Source organism: Papaver somniferum, chromosome 4, assembly GCF_003573695.1.
Source record: "Papaver somniferum cultivar HN1 chromosome 4, ASM357369v1, whole genome shotgun sequence".
Taxonomy (NCBI): Eukaryota; Viridiplantae; Streptophyta; class Magnoliopsida; order Ranunculales; family Papaveraceae; genus Papaver; species Papaver somniferum.
Genome location: NC_039361.1, coordinates 128,357,120 through 128,369,184, shown reverse-complemented (window position 1 = coordinate 128,369,184; position 12,065 = coordinate 128,357,120).

Sequence of the window (12,065 nt, the reverse complement as noted above, 5' to 3'; positions counted from 1 at the left end):
CAGATATAAAACCTTCTTAAGTTCGCACACTAGGTTCGTGGACTTAAGCAACCAGGCATAGTTTACAAACTCCAGCAGAAAATCTCGGCAGAGACTTTCCGCCGGTTCGCGGATTGGTATTCACGTAACAACTTTTTCAACTCCAACAGAATTTCTCGGGATGAGAAGTGCGGCAGTTCGCGGACTGAGTTCGCGGAATTGGCAACAAGCCATTCTTCCGGTTCCTCTTGATCAACAAAGTTCGCAAACTTTGGTTCAAGGGATAGGACTTATGCACATATGTGTTTCCACAACAATACTTATGTCCATCATTGGTTATGTAATCTAAACTCTCATTCCAACCATTGAAACATTCTTAGAGGATGTTATTATAGTTGTTACACCATTTATCGTCAAAGCAATTTTCAAAGTGGTTGAAACATATCATGACTTTCGTCACTAAGTAAAGATAAACATGGTCGAAGCGAAATGCTTGCCAACAAATATTTCGAGATATAGATAGGAGAGGTATACTCGGCTCGAAATACCAAATGTGTATAATCTAAGTCTATATATAGCATACGACTTTTTGTCTCAAGAAGTAGAAGATAGAGTAGATATACTTTTGAGTGACAGATAAGTTCAAGTCTTCACATACCCTTTTGTAGAGAAGTTCCACCGGTTCCTTGAGTAGTTTTCTTCTTGTATGATGAATCTCCATGAAGTCCTTGAGATCAATTACATTTTCTATCCTAGTCCGAGACTTATATATAGTATACTAGAAATCAAGACTTATAGTTTTGATCACTAACATTGACAAACATGCTTGAGATAGCAACGCATGCGAGTTCGACCGAGCAATGCTCTAACAATCTCCCCCTTTGTCAATTTTAGTGTCAAAACTATTAATACATATGGAATACAAAAAAGATAAAGAAACTTTAGTATCTCCTATTTCACATGTCTAATCTTCAACATTCCTCGAAATATTTGCACTTCCAAGTACTCCAATGATCCCAAAGGTTGTAAGTTTATCATCACCGTTGTTGAAGATACGTAGATATAACAATGAGAAAGCATCGGTCTCGATCATTGTTATACAGTGTCATAGTATTATTACACAGTGTCAAAGTCCATTTGTATCACAACTTCAACAATAATACTATGGTGATATGTATCACTCCCCCTTAGTCAATACTCCATCTCACATGGAAACCACTCCCCCTTACACAATGATCCGAAAATCATATGTATTTGTAGTGTGAACTACATATTATTTCTCCCCTCTTTTTGTCAATAAAATTGGAAAAGGTACAAGAACGGGATTATAATGAAATTTCTGTAAGAGACATTTCATGACTAAAAGAAAATACATACCATCTAATTTAGATGCAATCATATAGCCGAAGCTAATAACATTCATCAAGGAGTTTAAAGATACAAGATAACCCCTTTAAAATTCCACAGACGCACACCCCTCAAGATATGACCATTAAGCACAAGTTCAAAAGAACTCTCCCCCATTTGATGTCATTCCCAAGGGAACAACAAGAGCGACCTTAATTTCAAAAGAAAAGAAGGATTTGATTGGACACCAAAAACCATGAGAATGATTTTCTATATCCAAACACTCAATCAAATTAATTACAAGTAAACCCATGATTAATTTAATCGGAATGTGCAATCAAATTAAACACAAAAGGTATTAACTTAATTGATTATGCTCGACATAAGAAAACTTACGGAGCATACGACTAACATAACCATTAGAAAATGAATATGATAGTCGCTCATATACTCAACATAAGAGGAATCTTACGGATTCAGATTAATTACAAGAGTAATCAATTTAATTGTCATTTGTTTTGCTCGATAAAAATACTTATGGAGCAATAACTAAATAACCAAACAAGATGATTAATTTAGTTCAATAATGCTCAACATAAAGTATCTTACGGAACAACCAACAAAGCTAATCAAAAATTAATCAACTTGGTTGTATCGTGCTCAATATAAGACACGTTATGGAGCCTCACAGTATTACATAAGATATGGATCAGTGAAGATCAATATTGTGGAATACACAAGGATTCATTCTATCTTCCATCATTATTTGCATAACAATATTTAATAGACATAATCCTTGAACACAAAAGAATTTAACCTATCTTCCATCAAAGAATTGATAATATAGGCTTAACTTTTGTATATGTCAAAAGTCGATTCATCCTTAAATCAATACATGAATACCGATCATGAACGACTTTACTTTTGACAAAATATGGGACAACATAGTTCACGGACGTAAACACCAATATCCCATAACAAATTGCAATATATCAAATCATAAAGATTAAATAATGGAAACCATCATCCTCCAAATATTTTTAGAATTTAAACCAATAAACCTAAAAAAGAACAAGAAGATGAAAAAATAATAGATATGTGTAGTCACAATTATTGCTATTCAAGCACTAGTTATTCTTCCAACTAAACCAAAAAGAAGACATACTAGGCAACAATATCTTTGAGAAATTCCTTATCATTCCCTAACTCCTTGTCGTCAACAACCATCGAAATATAAGGTTCGTGGAGGAAGGAGTCAATACCAACAAACCGTCTTGGCTGATGATGTCAAACCAGGGCCTTTTGAATTTCCAAAGATCTTAAAACGCAAGCCTTTATTTCATTAATCTCCTTTCTTACTTCCTTCAACTCATCAAGAACATCGGAAAACTTCTGAGAGTTAGAAGGGACAGCCCTTGGATTTCTTGTATTCCTCCTCTTTCTTTTCAAGGAAGGAGTTACTGGAGATTTCTCTTTTTCCTTGATTGATGGTTTAACAATCATATTGACATCTTTTCCATCCAAAGACATAATGCTTAGAGAACAGTTATAAACAACTGGTTTTGTGAGTGGAATTCACAATCTCATCCAGCAGTCTTAAGATATAAAAGATATCAGAGAGGAAAAAGGAATGTAGGGTTCGCAACATTTAAACAGGTTCGTGGACGCCCAATTCTAAACCCTACAAAGAGTAGAATTGTCGATAATAACCCTTTACTTTATTTGATAGACAGGAAAAACAATCCTAAGAGAAAAAAAACTTTTCCTAAATCCTGGGAGGTACACAATCTTATCTCTTTTTGATCAGGCACATGAGACAAGATTTACCAAACAACACAATTAATTTGTGTTGTGGTGAACAACAATTTGTCCATCATTTTCCTCTTGAGAGGAATCCTCAGACTTCTGTCTATAAAAGCGATTTGACCATACCTTCTTCTCTAATGGTCTTATTTTGTCTTTGGAAACCAACTTCTTAGACGAAGATAAAATCCTACATACCTCAGAAGTCTTCTGAGCAAGTTTAAGCTTCCTTGCCAATCGATTTGATCTTCGTTGAAGTTTGTTGGCGTGCCTCACTTGATGTTTGTACTTGTAACATCTTGATAGTTCATGACCCTTCTGAGAACAAAACGAGCACGTCAAACTTGGATAGTAGGCATCTGTGGTGTGAAAGCAGCCAGACACATAGTAGATCCTGAAACATTACAACCAGAGTTTCAAAAGGATGGGTCAATTGATTCTTACAGCTTGATTGGATTATCTTCTTCACCGAAACCATCAAGGTTGATATATGTATTGCTACAATTATCAAAATCAATGTTTTAACATAGAAGGCCAACACTTGATTTCCTATCTTCATCAGAATCATAGATCTCAGACATCTCATCAAGTGTTACAGCAAGACCTTTGTTCCCAATGTATTTTCTACGATTTGGGCACTCGTTTGCAAAATGACCAAAACCTTTACACTTAAAGGACTGTGGCATATCCTCGTCATCATCCTCATCAGCATCCCTATTTTTAGGTGGAACGCGATTGTGAGGTTTATCTGACGACCTAGGCTTGTCTCTTGAAAACCGTTTACTTCTCTTCAATAGAAGATCCCTAAAATGTCTTGTGATCAAGGAGACTGATTTGTCAAGATCTTCATCCGAAAAATCACTTTAAGACTGATAATCTTCATAGACATAAACACTTTTACTTTTATCAAGTAACTTAGTGTTCTTCTGTGCTTCAAAGGCAACATCCTTTCAGATTTTGGATGTATGCTCATGATCAAAGATCTTTAGCTTTCTAACCAATGTATTTCTAGAAATATTATCAAGGTTATTTCCCTCAACGATGGCATGCTTATTAGACTCGTATCTAGATGGCAACGATCTGATAATTTTCATCACAATGTCCTTTTCAGGAATAGTCTTACCCAATGCAAAAGATGCATTAACAATTTCAGACACTCTGTGATTAAACTCATCAAATGTATCTTCATCTACCATATGAAGGTTCTCCCAATCAGAACTAAGGTTTTGAATCCTATCTTCCTTTTCACTAGAGTTTCCTTCCAATACGGTTTCTAAGATATCCCAAGCATCTTTAGACCTAGTGCAATTTGACACATGGTGCTGAAGATTTGGGGTAATGGCATGTATGATGGCATTCAAACCGTCGGAATTTTGCTTTGCAGAAAGTATCTCGGTAGGATTATATTCACCAATATTCTTGGGAACGTTTACATCTCCAATTGCCACAACGGGAGCATCATAGCCATTAACAACATATACCCATGATTGAAAATCACGCGCTTGAAGAAAAGCTCGCATCGCAATTTTCCACCATAAGTAATTAGAGCCACCGAAGACAGGTGGTACGTTAATAGAGATAACACCTCTGTCCATAGAGTCAGATCGCTACAAACACAGACTTGTAAGGTCTTGAACGTGTTTGCCTACTCTGATACTAATTGAAAAAGCGGGGGTCTAACAACACCACCCAATATTTCGCTTAGAATCTGTATGGACAAACTCGAAATACTTTTAAGAGAATCAACAAGACTCAATCAATTAAAAGTACTCAACGAGTTTATCTCTCTTCTTGATTTGATTTCCTCAAACAAAACTGCGAGTACTAATCAAACACAAGGAATAACTTGGATGGTACCAAAGACCAATATCCAAGGATCAATCAATGACAATCAACAACCAAAGGTTGGATTACTCTAATTGATGATCTAACGCACAACCTGTATTATTTCAATTATAAAGATAAAACAATATAATGCGGAAACTGAAATAACACAGACACCAGAAATTTTGTTAACGAGGAAACCGCAAATGCAGAAAAACCCCGGGACCTAGTCCAGATTGAACACACACTGTATTAAGCCGCTACAGACACTAGCCTACTCCAAGCTAACTTCGGACTGGACTGTAGTTGAACCCCAATCAGTCTCCCACTGATCCAAGGTACAGTTGTACTCCCTACGCCTCTGATCCCAGCAGGATACTGCACACTTGATTCCCTTAGCTGATCTCACCCACAACTAAGAGTTGCTACGACCCAAAATCGCAGGCTTTGACAATAAACAAATCTGTCTCACACAGACAAGTCTATCAAAGGATCAATCTGTCTCCCATAGAAAAACCCTAAAGTTTTTATTCCATCTTTTGATAATAATCAAGGTGAACAGGAACCAATTGATAATCCGGTCTTATATTCCCGAAGAACAGCCTAGATAAATCAATCACCTCACAACAATCTTAATCTTATGGTAGCGAAACAAGATGTTGCGGAATCACAAACAATAAGACGAAGATGTTTGTGATTACTTTTTATATCTTGACCATCAGAGATATTAATCTCAAGCCAATCAATCTTATTGTATACTCGTATGATAGAAGATGCAAGATCAGATCACACAACTACGATAAAAGTAGTATCGGTCTGGCTTCACAATCCCAATGAAGTCGTTAAGTCGTTAACCTTGTTTTAGAAGAAGAAACCCAAAGGTTAAAGGAGAAACGACTCTAGCACGCAAACTAGTATCACACATTCAGTGTGGGGATTAGTTTTGCACAATACTAGATGTCTCCTTTATATAGTCTTTCAAATCAGGGTTTCGCCTTGGTTACAAAGCAAAGAATATCCATCGTTAGATGAAAACCTGATTTAGATTCAAGCTAATATTTCTCAACCGTTAGATATAAAACTTAGCTTGTTATACACAAATGAAATGCACACTTCTAGGTTTGTTAAGAGTACCCAAAAGTGTACATTTGTTGGTTCAACGATAGTTAACCAAAAGGTTAGCCATATGAGCATTTCATACCAACCATATTCTTCTTCACCATAACTAGTTCAAATGACTTCAAATGAACTAGTTAGAGAGTTGTTCAATTGCAAGGAAATCTTATGTACTACAAGACACAATTGAAGCAAAGATGATTTGATTCACTTGAATCGGTTCATGAACTTTTATAGCCACGGTTTGCAAATGCATTCCTTAGTCTTTATAAGTTTAAGTTCAGAAATCATCTTCAGATATAAACCTTCTTAAGTTCGCACACTAGGTTCGCGGACTTAAGCAACCGGGCAAGTTTACAAACTCCAGCAGAAAATCTCGGCAAGACTTTCCGCCGGTTCGCGGACTGGTATCACGTAACAACTTTTCAACTCCAGCAGAATTTCTCGGGATGAGAAGTTCGGCAGTTCGCGGACTGAGTTCGCGGACTTGGCAACAATCCATTCTTCCGGTTCTCTTGATCAACAAAGTTCGCAAACTTTGGTTCAAGGGATAGGACTTATGCACATATGTGTTTCCACAACAATACTTATGTCCATCATTGGTTATGTAATCTAAACTCTCATTCCAACCATTGAAACATTCTTAGAGGACGTTATATAGTTGTTACACCATTTCTCGTCAAAGCAATTTTCAAAGTGATTGAAACATATCATGACTTTCGTCACTAAGTAAAGATAAACATGGTCGAAGCGAAATGCTTACCAACAAATATTTCGAGATATAGATAGGCGAGGTATACTCGGCTCGAAATACCAAATGTGTATAATCTAAGTCTATATATAGCATACGACTTTTTGTCTCAAGAAGTAGAAGATAGAGTAGATATACTTTTGAGTGACAGATAAGTTCAAGTCTTCACATACCCTTTTGTAGAGAAGTTCCACCGGTTCCTTGAGTAGTTTTCTTCTTGTATGATGAATCTCCATGAAGTCCTTGAGATCAACTAAACTTTCTATCCTAGTCCGAGACTTATATATAGTATACTAGAAATCAAGACTTATAGTTTTGATCACTAACATTGACAAACATGCTTGAGATAGCAACGCATGCGAGTTCGACCGAGCAATGCTCTAACAGTAACTATCCTTTGGTCCCTATGGAGTAGCAGAAACAACTTAGTGTTTCGAAACACTAATCTTAAACAACTATAGATGGGCAGCTTGGTGGATTGATTCGTCTTGTTACCTACCTCCTTCGAGTCGAGACCATGCGTTCGAATTTGGGCATAAGCTTTTTTATTTATTTTTTGAAAGTCGGTTAATGACTGTTGGGCTGGAGAAGAAAAAGGCCGTCAACAGAGCTGGGCCTGTGCTGTCGCTGTTACAGCCCAATTCATGTACCCAGTAGTAAATAGAACTGACGTGTCTATAAAATTCCCACTATGGACACGCATACTAGCGTGTCTAATAAAACCAACTTTTTAACCACGCATATAAACCAGCGTGTCTATAATATGCACAATATGGACACGCATACTAGCGTGTTCAATAAAACGAACTTTTCAACCACGCAATAAAACCGGCGTGTCCATAAATCGACCACTATGGACACGCATACTAGCGTGTCTAATAAAACCAACTTTATAACCACGCATGTTAACCGGCGTGTCTGCAAATCGTACACTATGGACATGCATACTAGCGTGTCAAATAAAACCAACTTTTTAACCATGCCTCAAGTGGCGTGACTATTTTTTTGGACACACCACAACTGGTTAACGTGGATGTATACTAGTCTATAAACACGCCCAAATTTTTTTAAAAAAAGTTAGCGTGACTAAACAGTGATATTTGGACACGCTACTAGCCCTGGCGCGGCTAAAAGCACTTATATTAACACGCCCATAGAACAAAGTGTGTCTATAGGGTAGAAGTATACTCTATAGACACGCCAAAACCAAAAAGCGTGGCATTGAAATTTATATCTGGCGTGTCTAAAGGAAACTTTTGTACTAGTGCCTTCAAACGATGAAAAAAATAGGGAAAGGTGTCACGGGAACGGGGCACCTAGCCGGCCGGCCATGACCGGTCCCACACCTTACAATTCCTTATTTTCTCATATTATTATTTCCTTCATCTCATGAAACTCCTTCGTTTGAGCAAAAAACCCTAGTTTTTCAATATTTTCTCAAATATTGCTCAAACCATGAAAAAAACCAAAAAGTCAAATGGTCACATGACCGACTAAGCCACCCATGGATAATATTAAAATATTATATTTTAATATACCCAAAAAATGGGTCGCACGAGCAAAGTTCTGCTTGCTCATTCGAGCAAAATCGAGAGTTTCAGTCTAGATCAAACTCTTCTGAAAATCCAAAATATTTCTCAAACGTGTACCAGGAAATACCAAAACTCTCAGGAGTGAGACAAGGACACTATGGTGACACGGGAATGCCACCTTGATCGACCAAGGCCGGCCCTTAGGCTTGCAAGGAGCCGGTCCCACACTCTTTCATAATTTTGACCTAATTATCTCTCAACAGTTCATATTGGGTCCAAGCTCTTTCCAACCAACTTGGAATTTTCTCAATCGACCACCAGCTGGTCCCTCGACACCAAGGGTCGGTCCCATTACCCCTTGTCCGGTCCTCATCTCTCCATAATAAGGTTTTATTACCTAACGCTCAGACGAGCACTATTTTAATAAATGATTAAACCAGCATTTAATCATCTTTTCACCAACTGGTCAAAAAAGGCCTTTGGTGCATGCTCACTCGAGTGCCTGGGCGCTACATGGTCTTCCATCATCCATTGTATCCGATCCCTCCTTCATTCAGTGATTGATTTTCAGTAAATCGTTAATTGATCAGCAATCGATCAAAATTAGGGTTTCGAACTGAATGCTCTGCAAATCATAATTTTGAGCAAGTTTAGACAATAATAATTTTATGTTGATCCAGCAATCAACATCTTAATTAATTATATAATATTTGATCAGCTACCAATATTTTGATTAATGTATTATTTGGTCATACAACCAATAAGCCATCAGACGAGCAATATTTGCTCAGATGAGGAATATCGATTCAACTATTAATATTCAGTAATTTATCAAATGAGCAATATTTGCTTAGAAAATATTTGCTCAATGAAGAGTATTGATTTAACTTTCAATATTCAGTAATTTTACTCAGACGAGTTTTCTCAGAGTATTAATATTCAATATTCAAAAATTCATCATACGAGCAATATTTGCTCAGACTATAAATATCCGTCATGTTGATTCAATTATCAACATCATTCATTCGAGAACTATGCATCCCAGCAGACATATTCAACCATGAATCCTAGATCATTCGGCAATCATGCTCGACTGAACAATACTTAGACTCATCGTTTAATCAAGTCAACGACTGACTAATTAAATACATGTATGCCTTGCAGACACGTTCGTGAGACATCAATCACGTCACATGGGGGATATTAATTAGGGTTTTGATCTGGCGGCCTACGGCATATGTGTTCATCCAAGATGAGAAATGTGAGTAAGTCGTGAAAGCAGTTGAGGGAGTTATCAAAGTAGTGGGTGGACAATCAACCAAGTCTCCGCATGACCTGAAACTGGTTAAACCACGATTTCCCACTTTCCGACTCTTTCACTCGAGCAACCGTCACACTTACGGGAGATCAATGTGTCTACATTCTAGCAATATAAATAAGTTTGGGAATCCACGATCGAGGACATGATTGGTAAGACAGACAACATCTATCGTCTAACCAAGAATCATCGTGTGAGCAACAACCTCTCTCAATTGAGCAGAATCCAAACTTATTCGAACCATGCAGTTCATTTTCAAAAACCTACAACACATTCACAATCTTTGACCACCATTGATCTCACACACTTCTCAGCTTTGTTAGAGCATAGCTCAGTTGACCCCACCAAGCATTGGTATGTCAAGTTTGGTTGTCATATTTTAGTGAATCAAAACTCATTTAAATAGTCGCTTGATTATTTACTAGAGTCAACTTCGTATAGGTTATCTAGAAAGTTACTAGGATATGAGACTTACAAGTATTACATGAAGACTTGAAGAAAGTGAAGAAGTAAAGAGCTACAACGACGATATCATCCTTCCACTTGAGGTTAGTAATATTTGAATTGAACTGTTTGATTCCTAACGTATCTTTCAAGTCATGCATATTGAAAACATAACTGTGAAGTTGTGAATGATTTGCTCTAGTTAGACATAGTATTAAGGAATTACAATAGGAAGTACAACGTCTATGTTTTGAACTTCGTAGATAAGACATCGACATAATCGTATGAATGATGTTGTCATTATGTGTATGGGTATGGGTGAAGGTTTCGTCTTAGGAAACAATGTTTTACATTCATTTAAAGGAAGTACAATTCATAAACGCATTTTATGTATCGAAAGGGAAATCACTAGGCTTATTGGTATTGTTATTCATTGCAAATCTTTGGATTACCAATATGTCTGTTTAGTATAACTGCTCATAACTTGTTTATGTATCTTGGTAAAACTATTCACAATGCCTGACTTTTTTATTGGTATGACTTTTATTAGTGAAACCGATCTTAAGTAATCACCTGAGATGGTATGATCGATATTTGTAACTGGTGTGACCATTCCTAGTCATTGGGTGACCGATCCTAGAACTTGGTTGGTACTAATCACAAGATGTGTAATCGATCCTTGTAGTAGGTTAACAAGCTTTAGTAATTTGTGTGACCTATCCTATAACTTGTGCAACCGAAAACAAGTTTATACCATATATATGTGGTAACCGATCCTAGTACCTAGTCAACCAACTTTTGGAAACTAGTGTGACCGATCCTAGTACCCACATGGAGGTAGAACCGAAACTTGTTTTGGTAGAACCGTTAAACCCATGAATGGTGATTGAATGTTTTTGATCAATCACATAGTTCTTGTAAATCAGACGAACCAATTCTAAACTCGTTTGGAAGTGTGGCAAATCGGTTCCAAGATTGTAAATATGAAAAAGGATTTACAAAGTAAAGATGTCGACATACTTTGAACATGTGCAGTAACTCTTATCTTTTATTGTTCAAATATATTCCTTAATAGCTAAAGGAGAGAATCCTGGATCGAAATAAATTGATAATATTTTAATTAAGGTTTTTAGTTTTATATGATTTTAATTTCCAGCAATTAAAATGCATATCTTTAGAAAATAAAAATTGGTAATGTGCATTTACTAATTGGAGATTATCTACTGAGATTTCGGTCAATATTTGGACAGAGCATTTCCAGGAATTATGAAAATCGAATTTGGAAATATATTGCATATCTTGAGAATATTTTCGGTTTTGGAAATTCCTTGGTGTCCAAACTTCCTTGGTCTATAAATATTGAAGTTTGCATTTCAAGCAAACTAATCCTCAGAGCCAGCAAAACTACCTGGTTGTGTTGTTACTGGTGGATCCGTCTATTCGGAGAGGAAAGTACCCTAATTAGCCAAAATCTCTTACGACCGCTCGTTTTAAAGACTTCTTTGGGATTGGGAAGCTCTACGAGTACCGTTGGTGGGTAACTTGATAATTGTAGTTTATTATTAGTTTTCGATTAATTTGATTGACTAATGATTGTTGAACTTTGATTGCACCTAGTTTGTTTATGCTTGAGAATATTCTCTTATGATATAAGATTCTCTCAAACTAGATCGACGGGGATCTTTAGACTGTTTGTAGATCTAAAGACGTCTTGTGATAATCCATTGTTAACAGACTCCGTTCTGTATATGATTGATTACAAGAGATTCAAGTTGATTATGTGCAGGTGTTTATTGAATATCTAAGAAGATTTGAAGACAAAGAAGATTGCTTGTTTGAGTTCATAATCTTTGGTGCGCACAAAACTTGATCGGCTTGGGATCCAACTATAATCAGTTTATATTTGTGATAATCTTGATTGATTAGTTGAGTAGGTCAGCATCAATATATT